Source organism: Myodes glareolus, chromosome 5 (genome assembly GCF_982192425.1).
Source record: "Myodes glareolus chromosome 5, mMyoGla1.1, whole genome shotgun sequence".
Classification (NCBI taxonomy): Eukaryota; Metazoa; Chordata; class Mammalia; order Rodentia; family Cricetidae; genus Myodes; species Myodes glareolus.
Genome location: NC_142030.1, coordinates 101528817 through 101538372, shown reverse-complemented (window position 1 = coordinate 101538372; position 9556 = coordinate 101528817). Strand labels below are relative to the sequence as shown.

At 41.6% G+C, this 9556-nt stretch overlaps 1 pseudogene; it reads right to left on the bottom strand.

Annotated features, from left to right (window-relative positions):
* Nucleotides 1-9071: 9071 nt before the first annotated feature.
* On the bottom strand, nucleotides 9072-9260 carry LOC148122164 (Nuclear RNase P; annotated as a pseudogene).
* Between the last annotated feature and the right edge of the window lie 296 nt (nucleotides 9261-9556).

Here is a 9556-nt window from a genome sequence, read left to right as displayed (position 1 = left end):
TGAGTTTGTACAGACAGATCATTCCTTTCACATTTTCCCGCATTTATTCTTCGCATATGATCTCTACATGTAAATGTCTTTCTTTGACATTTGACAGACGATGGAACCATCAAGGGAAAATGATTCCTTCCCTTCACTGAAAGTGAATTTAAGATTTTTCCCTGATGACAAGTGTCAGAGGTTATACCATGTTGCCTTTCTGAAAGTACACAGAGTACAAGGTGAAACCATACAAACGACCAAGGGCTGCCACTCAATTGGCGGAGTGCCAGCCTAGTGTGCACTAGGCCCTGTGTTCAATCCCCAGTACCACAAAAACCAGGTGCGGTGGTGCACACCTGTAACCATAGCAATTGGTAAGTGGTGGCAGGAGGCTAAGAAGGTCAATGTCATGTTGGCCTCAGTCAGTTTCTGCCCAAACTATTCTCCAAAACAGAAAGGTCCACTTATAAATGTAAGTCACCAAGGATCTTTCACCTTGATGCTTATTGGACAAGATTTGGAATTGCTGCTATTTTTCAATACTTATTTGAAACTATTTCATCATAATTTCCAGTAACACCATTTAAAATATTTCACACTTAGCTGATCATAAAATCAGCCATCTGAGGGAGCAGGGATATCAACCTGTAGTGACATTTTATTTGTATTTTAATAAATGTGGCTTCCTTGGTGATCAGAAAAGTTAAGCAGTCCCACTGGCCAGCCTTACAGACTAATCAGCAACAACACACACCTTTAATCCTAGACGCCACACTAGCTTGCCATAGAAATCAGGAGTCAGTGTTGCACGCCCTTAATCCCAGAACTAGAGAGGATTATAAAATGGGAGGAGACAGCTCTCAGTCTCAGTCTGAGGATTCCTGGAGGCAGGATCACCATTTTTTTGGGCTGTGGTCATGGTAAGAGCCACTGGCTAGTTGCCTTGCTTTCCTGGTCTGCATGTTGAACCCCAAATCTCTCTCTGGGTTTTCATTAATCATGCTTCAGAAACTCTGTTTGGAAAGAGAATATTTGAATAAGTTGATCATGTTCAAAAACCTGGTAATACATCTTGGTCATATATTCTTTTGTGTGTGGTATATGTACATGTATATACATGTGCGTAGAAGCCACAGGTCTATGTTAGGAGTCTTTTTGTATTGTTCTGCATCTTATTAATTGAGGTCAGTTATATTTTCTTAATATTTTCATTGATTATTTAGGAATTTGCTATCATGACCTCAAGTATACTCACTTTCCAGTCCTCCCTGTTCTACTTTTGTGATCCTCTCCTTTCTCCCCAAAGAAGAAGACAACAAAAGAAGTCCAATTTGTGTTGCCCATATACTCATTGAAGCACAGTCAAATTCCAGCTCCTTAAAGAAATCTAAATCTTTTCCCTCCCATATGCCCACCAGAACTCATCAGTTGTGGGGAGCTGCACTTTAGCATTCTTTCCACAACTGTTAGGAGTTCTCTTTGGTGACTCTCTGTCCAAGGCTTTTACTTCCTGGGAGGAGGGGGTCACAGTGGATTTTTATGTCCATCTTTCTCTGCTGTGAATCAGCTGTCATCAATAGGATGGCAAAAGTAGTTTCCTTGCCCTTTACGTCAGGGAGAGCACAGACTGTGGACTTGCACAGGTTCTCGCATTAAACCTGGAACTCACTGATTCAGCAAGGTCGTCTGGTCAGTGACTCTCAAGGGTCCTCCTGTCTTTTCCTTTTCAGTGCTGATTAAAGAAAATGCCACTATATATACTCAGCATCTTGTGTGTGCATTTGGGGCATCCAACTCAGGTTCATGCACCTGCATGGCTAGTTCTATACAGACTGTGGTTCTTCCCTGTACCTCATATTTGTGCAATTATTTAGTTGTGTTTTCTGAACACTGCAGTTTCTTGTGTAATACATTTATAATTGAGTTTAAAGGAGATAAGATATCTAAACTAGAAACTGAAGCGGAATATAAGAGTCCAATGGAATCCTTACATCTCTAATGTAGCAAATAATATTTAGCATTGCATCAAGTTAAAGACAAGGAAGTATTGGACTGGAGAGTTGGATCAGCAGTTCAGAGAACTTGCTACTCTTCCTGAGGACCTGGATTTGGTTTCCAGAATTCATGTCAGATGGCTCACAAGTGACTATGACTCCAACTCCAAGAAACCTGATGCCCTTTTCTGACTTAGTAGACCACTAAGCTTTCAAGAGGTACATATAAATACACACAACTACTCACATATACACATAAAATAAATTTTGTAAAAAATAAAGAAGGAAGTATTATGATCATTCTTTTTTCTTTTTCCTTTTCTCCAAAGAATTTGACTTTTAGGAGAAAAGGAAAAGGATTCAGAACTATAGACATGAAGACAATTTTAAATTAATTATTTTAAATTTTAAATAATTTGCTCTCTTTGTCTCTTTTTGTCTCTCTCTCTCTCTCTCTCTCTCTCTCTGTGTGTGTGTGTGTGTGTGTGTGTGTGTGTGTGTGTGTGTGTGTAGTGAATGTGTACAAGGGCATGTTTACCTGTGCAGATGCATGTGGAGGTCATAGGCTGAACTTGGGTGATTTTCTCTATCGGTTTCTACTTCATTTATTTGAAAAGTTTTCTCATCAACCCCGAAGCTCACAGATTCTTCTAGATTGGTGGCTTGTAAGACTCTAGAGTCCACTTGTTTCCTTCCCCAAGTGACAACCATGTGGTTGCCAGTACAAGGTTCTGAGACCATTTCTTTTTTCTTTATATGCTGGGGATCCAAATTAAGGATAACCATTTTACCCATTGAACCATCCCTTCATCCCTATAATTAATCATTAGAAAAAGAGAAGACTGCAGTACACAGTCAAATAAGTATACAAGCAAGCATTTGTAACAGGGATGGGTTTAATGCAGTTGGAAGGAATGAACCAGGGTAAAGAGTGAGTACCATGAAGACTTTATTGAGGTAGGAGGGAAAAGCATACATCGATTTCGGCTTTCACTGATAATTTCCTGTGTGGCAGTGTGTGGAACTTGTAAAAAGAACAATGCCCAAGGCACCTCCATCTTCATCCCTATAGTGGGTAAATTAGTATGTAACCCTGAATATCAAGAGCAACTGTATTTGTGTTTCTTATTGTGACAAAACATCTGAGTGAAGCAATAGAAAGAAGGGAGGCTTATTCTGGCTCACAGGTTGAGGGGCTCTCCATCAAGTCAGGGAAGACACTGATGGAGGAGCACAAGGTCACACAGCATCTGCTGTCAGGAAACTGGGTTATTAATGCTGGTGTTCAGCATTTCCTTTTCAGTCAGTCCAGGATTCCAACCCATAGAATGGTGCTGCCCATTTTGAATGGGTCTTTCTGGCTCAATTAAATAGTCTAGAAGTTCCCTTTCTATGATACACCCAGAGGTTTATCTCCTAGAGAAATCTAGTTTTACTCAAGTTGACAACCATTAACTATTACAGAAAGTTTGCACATGCGACTGAAGGCTTAGGTGAGGAAAAGAGAGATTTCAAGTGAGTCATCTACATGTACTGAGCTTAATCTTGGAAGTTAGAGGTGGAGAGGACAATTCAAAGAAAAATGTGAAAGAAAGATCTGGGTACTGCATTGTTGCTGGATTTAAACTAGGAGAGGGGAGACCACAACCTGCCCCCACTTATGAGTTTGTGTCCAGTGTCTGTATAATGACAGACTTTGTTTTGTTCTGCACATAGACCTGTTATCCCTCAACACATCCAAATTCTCTTTATAAACCTCCACATCATACCCCACACCCTTATTATCTCTAGGAATTCCTATCCAACTTTAAAATGGGGATTTTTAGCTTCTACCTTTGAGAGAAAATAGAAATCACTTGTTTTCTGATGCAGGACTATTTTATGCAGTGTGTCATCCTTCAGTTCCATCTACTTGACTGCAAATGATGGGATTTTAATCTTTTCTTGTTGTTTTTTCCTACATAATACCCCAGTGTGCTTTCCTCTTCCCTTTTCTTTACAAACATGGAAACTAAGGCAGTTCGGCCTGTATTTATGTAGACAGCATTGCAGTTTCTCTCTTTAAAAGATTCATGCTATTATTTGTTTGTGTGTCTAGATGATGGTATGTGTGCAAGTGCTTGAGGAGGATAAAAGCTGACCTCAGATCCCCTCAGGATGGAGCTCTAGGTGGTTTGTTGTGAGCAGCCTGTCTTGAGTGTTGGAAACTAAACTCTGGCCCTCTGCAAGCTTTCTTCACTGCTGAGCCATATCTTGAGTCCTGGCCTTGAAATCTAAAAGTACTGATATTTTTGACAGCCATGATTAGGTCTCACAATAGATCCCAGGCTGGAATGCAGTATATGGTGTTCAGAAGAAAGTGATAACAGACAAGATGCAGTTCCATCATGGAAGGAAAATTGGGCAGGGAGGGTACAGTGGAGGCTGTTCTCATGAAGGTAAGGAATGACATGGGGATAAATGACAGTATGGGAAAGAAGATAGATAGGTAAAGGAGAATGTGTTGGCAAGTTAATACAAAAAAAATCGCCAAAACCCCTAAGAGTGAACTAAACTCTGTGAGCTTCATAAGCAACATAGTTTTCAGAAAATAAAATGTTTTTGCAGTTCATCTAAGCCAAACATCTGGAGGGCTGAAGAGGCTGGACAGCAAATAAAGGTGCTTACTGACAAGTCTGATGATCTGTGTTCCATCCGTGGGACCCAAAAGGTAGAAATGGAATGGGCTCCTGCAAGTTGTCCTCTCTCCTCAACAGCTAGCATGGTACACGTGTTCTTTCACACTCAAATAAAGAAGTGTATTCTTTTTAAGTCTCTGCAATGAATTTATGAAGACATCTAGACAGATGAATCAATTATTGTTAGGACCCCTGTCACTGAAATAATAATAAGACATTGCATCCACCAATGGGAGGAAACTTAGCATTTTGAATGTCATTATTTTATTTAACAGAAATCCCTCTTTATACATCTTATGAGCATTTATGAATTCTTAGATATTTACATTTACACTATGCTCTCATTGCATATATGCATGCAGATTAAAATCACAAGAATTTAAATAGAATTTTGCCATTTTAAAAGTAAAAACAGGAAATTTACATAAACCCCCTGGAATATATTATAACTGGCCTCATGCAATCTCACATACTACAAGGGATGCACCTGTTTTAGAGTCTCATCCTGTAGCCCTGGCTAGCCTGCAAGCCAATGCCATCCTGTGTCAGCCTTCTGAGTGTTCAGATGCAGGAGTATATCACCACACCAGACTGCCCTGTCCTAACTTTAGTATGAAATTTTCTAAGAAGATGCTGAAAAAATAAGGTGTTTCTTATGATGTTGGGGATAATGCAGAATAAATTTGACATTTTTGTGATGAACCAGTCTTTCATTAAATTACATGTTTTTTAAAAATCTAATAACTAATACTACCAACGAGTACCGATCTTGCTGCACTCATGCTGGGAAAGAATATAGTTTATATTTTGCTTAAATTTACTTTAATAGCTCCTGGACTTCAGAATTTGGCAGTTTATATGACTAATGTAATGGTATAGTATCAGAACCAATAAAATATTTGCCAGATTAGATTTTCAAAAATTTGTCCGTAAGCGAGGGGAGAGATCTCACACACTGACTTAGGATGCCTACAGGAAATGGTGTCCTTTGTGTTAAAATTCAAATTTTAAATTCAGGAAATATTTTATGTGAAGATTAACATATTTTGAGACCTTCTCCCTGTGACCTAAAATCTCTTGCTTTAAAATAGCTTTCTACCCTTTACTTGCAATACCTTTTAAGAATTTTGATTTTTATTTCTCTTTAAATAATAAAAAATTATAAGTGTGTGTGTGCAAGTGCCCATTATAAAAAAATGAGAATGGATAGAAGTGCATATGTTCCTGTGTGTGTGCTAGTGTGTCCCCTGCCGCACCATGGGAGTATAGGGAATTTTGGTAGCTTTGAATATGTTTAAGGATTGGAATAAGAATAAAGAGCTGGTGACATGGATTAGAAAGCAAAATACACAGCCTGAGTTGGGGAGGGGATAGGCAAGAGAATAATGAAAGAGATATCTTGATAGAAGGGGCCATTATGGAGTAAGGGAGAAACCCGCTGCTATGAGGAAAACTCCCAGGATCCCACAAGGGTGACCCCTACTAAGACTGGAGTAGTGGAGAGGGTGCCTGACCTGTCCTTCCCCTGTAATCAGACTGGTGATTATGTTCCCATCCTACCATCCCATCCTGCCACCCCCTCCTGGTCCCCAGAATACCCAGTAGATCTCATCTATTTCTTCTTGCCAAGGAAATCTATGCCTCCCTCGTAAGGTCCTCCTTTTTACCGAGTTTCTCTGGGGCTGTGGATTATGGACTGATTACCATTTGCTCCATCTAATATCTACTTGTTAATGAGTACATACTGTGTTTGTTTTTTTGAGATTGAGTTACCTCACTAACGATGATATTTTTCTAGATCCATCATTTGCCTGAAACTTTCATGATGTCTTTAGGTTTTTTTGTTTTGTTTTATTTTTCTTCCACTGAATAATATTCCATTGTGTAGAATACAATATTTTCTTTATCCATTCTTCGGTTGAGGAACATTTAGGCAGTTTCCAGATTCTGGATACTATGAATAATGCTGCTCTGGGCAAGGGTGAGCAATTAAGTATCCTTGTGGCATGATTGTGCATCCTTTGGCACATGTCCAAGAGTGGTATCACTGGACCTTGAGGTAGTTTGATTTCCAATTCTCTGAGAAACTGCCATACTGATTTCCAAAGTGGCAGTCAGTGCTCTCTCTAAAGTGTTGAGTCATCTCTCTAACACCATCTTTCCTTCCTTTTCAGTGTAGTAGGAGGAACAAGAACTTTAACTTAATACAATACAGTCTTCCAAAGATGCCTTTAATGGATCTACTTTTGTCTACTGGTCAAGGAGTTTTACCTGGGCCCTAGTTCATAAAAAATTCTTGCAGATTTTCTTTTACCTCCTAATAGTTTTGTTGACATTTACTTTTTCTTCTTCGGGTAGAAAGTCTCACCATCTTGTATTAAAGCATTTTGTGATTTTGTGAAAGCCCTTTAGATTCGTTTTGTGGTTATATTTTTTAAATCAATTTTATTGATCTTTACAGATAAATAGCTCTATTTTATTCATTTTATTTATTGTTTTCTTGTTCTCGGCTTCATTTATTTATGCTCTTACACTTGTAATCTCTTCCTTTCCCTGCATTGTGTTTATCTTATAATTCTTTTTCTATAATAGGTCCCTAGTGTTCTGGTTGAAATTACCGATCTGAGCATTTTGTTTTTACTTCATTGCATTAGCTACTTGTTGCTGTGAGGAAATACCTGACAAAAAACCACCTCAGAAAGGAAGGCTTTATTTTCTCATAGGTAGAGCCCATCATGCGGGTATCTTGATGTCAAGAGCAGTGGCAGAATTAAGAGGCACATGGTATGCATTATCAGGAAGTGTAAAGTTGGTATTCAACTTGCCTTCTCCATTTCCCCCTTTTTATTCGGCTGAAAAGAGTTAAGGGGTTATGCACTCAAATATCAACCTCAGAGCAAGTCTTCCTTCCTCAGCAACATTTTTTGAAAATGCCTTCACAGATGGTGACCTGTGAGTGTGTGTAAGGGACTCCAAATACAGTCAAGACCACAAAGAGTAGTGAGCATCACATTGCTGTGTGCGGGGCGCCATCCTGTCCCGCAGGAATGAACGCCACCAAAAACGAGAATTCCTTCTCTGGTCACATCTTTATTTGGAGCATTCCCTTGAGGAAAATTGGGGGAAGGGACGATAGAGCAGGGACGAGAGAAAGCTTAGAGAGAGAGCGTTGGGCCCCGAGGCATCTGCTTTTAAACGGTGGAGCAGCTTGAACGCTGTCCTGATTGGTTAATGCCATTCTGCTGGTCTGAGCATGTGCAGGCAAGGGTGCAGGCAGGGGTGCTCAGCCCCACGTGGCTACCTCCAAACTGCAGGACCACCTGTGCCTCCAGGTGGCTCCCAACATCTCCCCCTAATTATTGTCTTTAAGAGCAATAAGGCAAAACTATTTTCCAATCTGGTCCCCACCTAGACGCAGCATGCCAAGGATATCTCTGCTCCCACCCATCTCCAAGGAGGGAGAAAGGCAGAATAGAGTCAGTCAGAAAATTGTTAAGAGATAAGAGGTTGCACAGGGTGTTGCTCAAGTCGATGGTGTGAAACAGCTGCTCTTGGCACCGCCCAGAAGGTCATCTCTGCTGCCTCCGCACGAATCTTCCACAGCAGGACACTCAGCATCCACTGGGTCGTCTTCTTTATCTCTCTGGTCGGTCTCGCTGGCATCCAGATGTATGTCAGCATTCCTAGAAAAACATAAACAAAACTCTCCTCCCAAATTAACATTTAAGAGTACTAAAAACTCTCAGTGTAAAAATTCAGCACAATCAGTACTGGAAGTAGGCTGGTTTTGAACTTAGAGACTTGTAGGTCTCCGTTTCAAAAAGCAAATCTTGTTTGCCTGTACCAGCAAAATTTTGAATTAAAAATTAAGTGTAAAGAATGCAAGAGAAATCCTTTCTCTGGGGGAAGCTGTCACTGGTAGTGTAGTCCCCCTCTATTGTTTAAAAACCAAAGCAGTTGTCACTGGGAATTGAACTCAGGACCTTTGGAAGAGCAGTCAGTGCTCTTAACCTCTGAGCCATCTCTCCAGCTCCCCTATTCAGATGGAGAAACCTCTAGGTAACATTGTTTATTTCATCCGGTGCCTCAGGCAAAAGGTCCGCCTAAGTTACCTAGGATACGGTAACCAGGTAAACATGCCTTTATTATGATAATCACGACCAGTTCTTTAAGGGAGAATGGGCGTAGCATCGATCTGGCTACTTCCTGCTGACGAAGGGACGTTGTTTAGGGGATAAATGTTTTTATCTGACTGAATTTTTGGCGACAAATGTTTTTATCTGACTAAATTCTTGGCGACCTTGACTGAGGGCGGCGGCAGCAGCGGACAGCGGCGGCTCCGTCTCTGAGGCCCATAATGGCGCGCTCCGCATGGCCCAAAGGCATGGCTCCGCCCCGGGCCGTGCGCGGGCTCGCCGTTTCACCTCAGGCAATGAACTCGCACCGCCGGCTGTGAGTCTTTTCCAAGCTCCGGCGAGGGGGGCATCCGCCCACCCGTGGGGGGGCTTCTCCTGCCCGGTCCGCCCGCGCGCAGAGCCCCGTTCTCTGGGAACTCACCTCCCCGCTCGCCCATGTTGCTATGGAAACACAGTTTTTCCGCAGAGCCGATTCAGCTCCTCTTTGCTTTCTATGGCGCCGCTGCTCACCACGCAGCTTCCGCCTCAGTCAGGCGAGTCCGCTCAGGTGCTGAAAAAGTCCTCCAAAAACCATAGCCCCGCCAGAAGGCCGGGACATATAGCCTCTGATGTCACACGGACTTTAGCCCGCCCGCGACCTGGCTATTCGCAGGCCTCCAGCAAACTCCCCGCCAGCAACTGGTTGCGTCTCCCTCCTGAGTAGCTGGGATCACAGGTGTGCACCACCGTGCCTGGCCCACTTCCGTGTTTCTAATCAGGCATTACC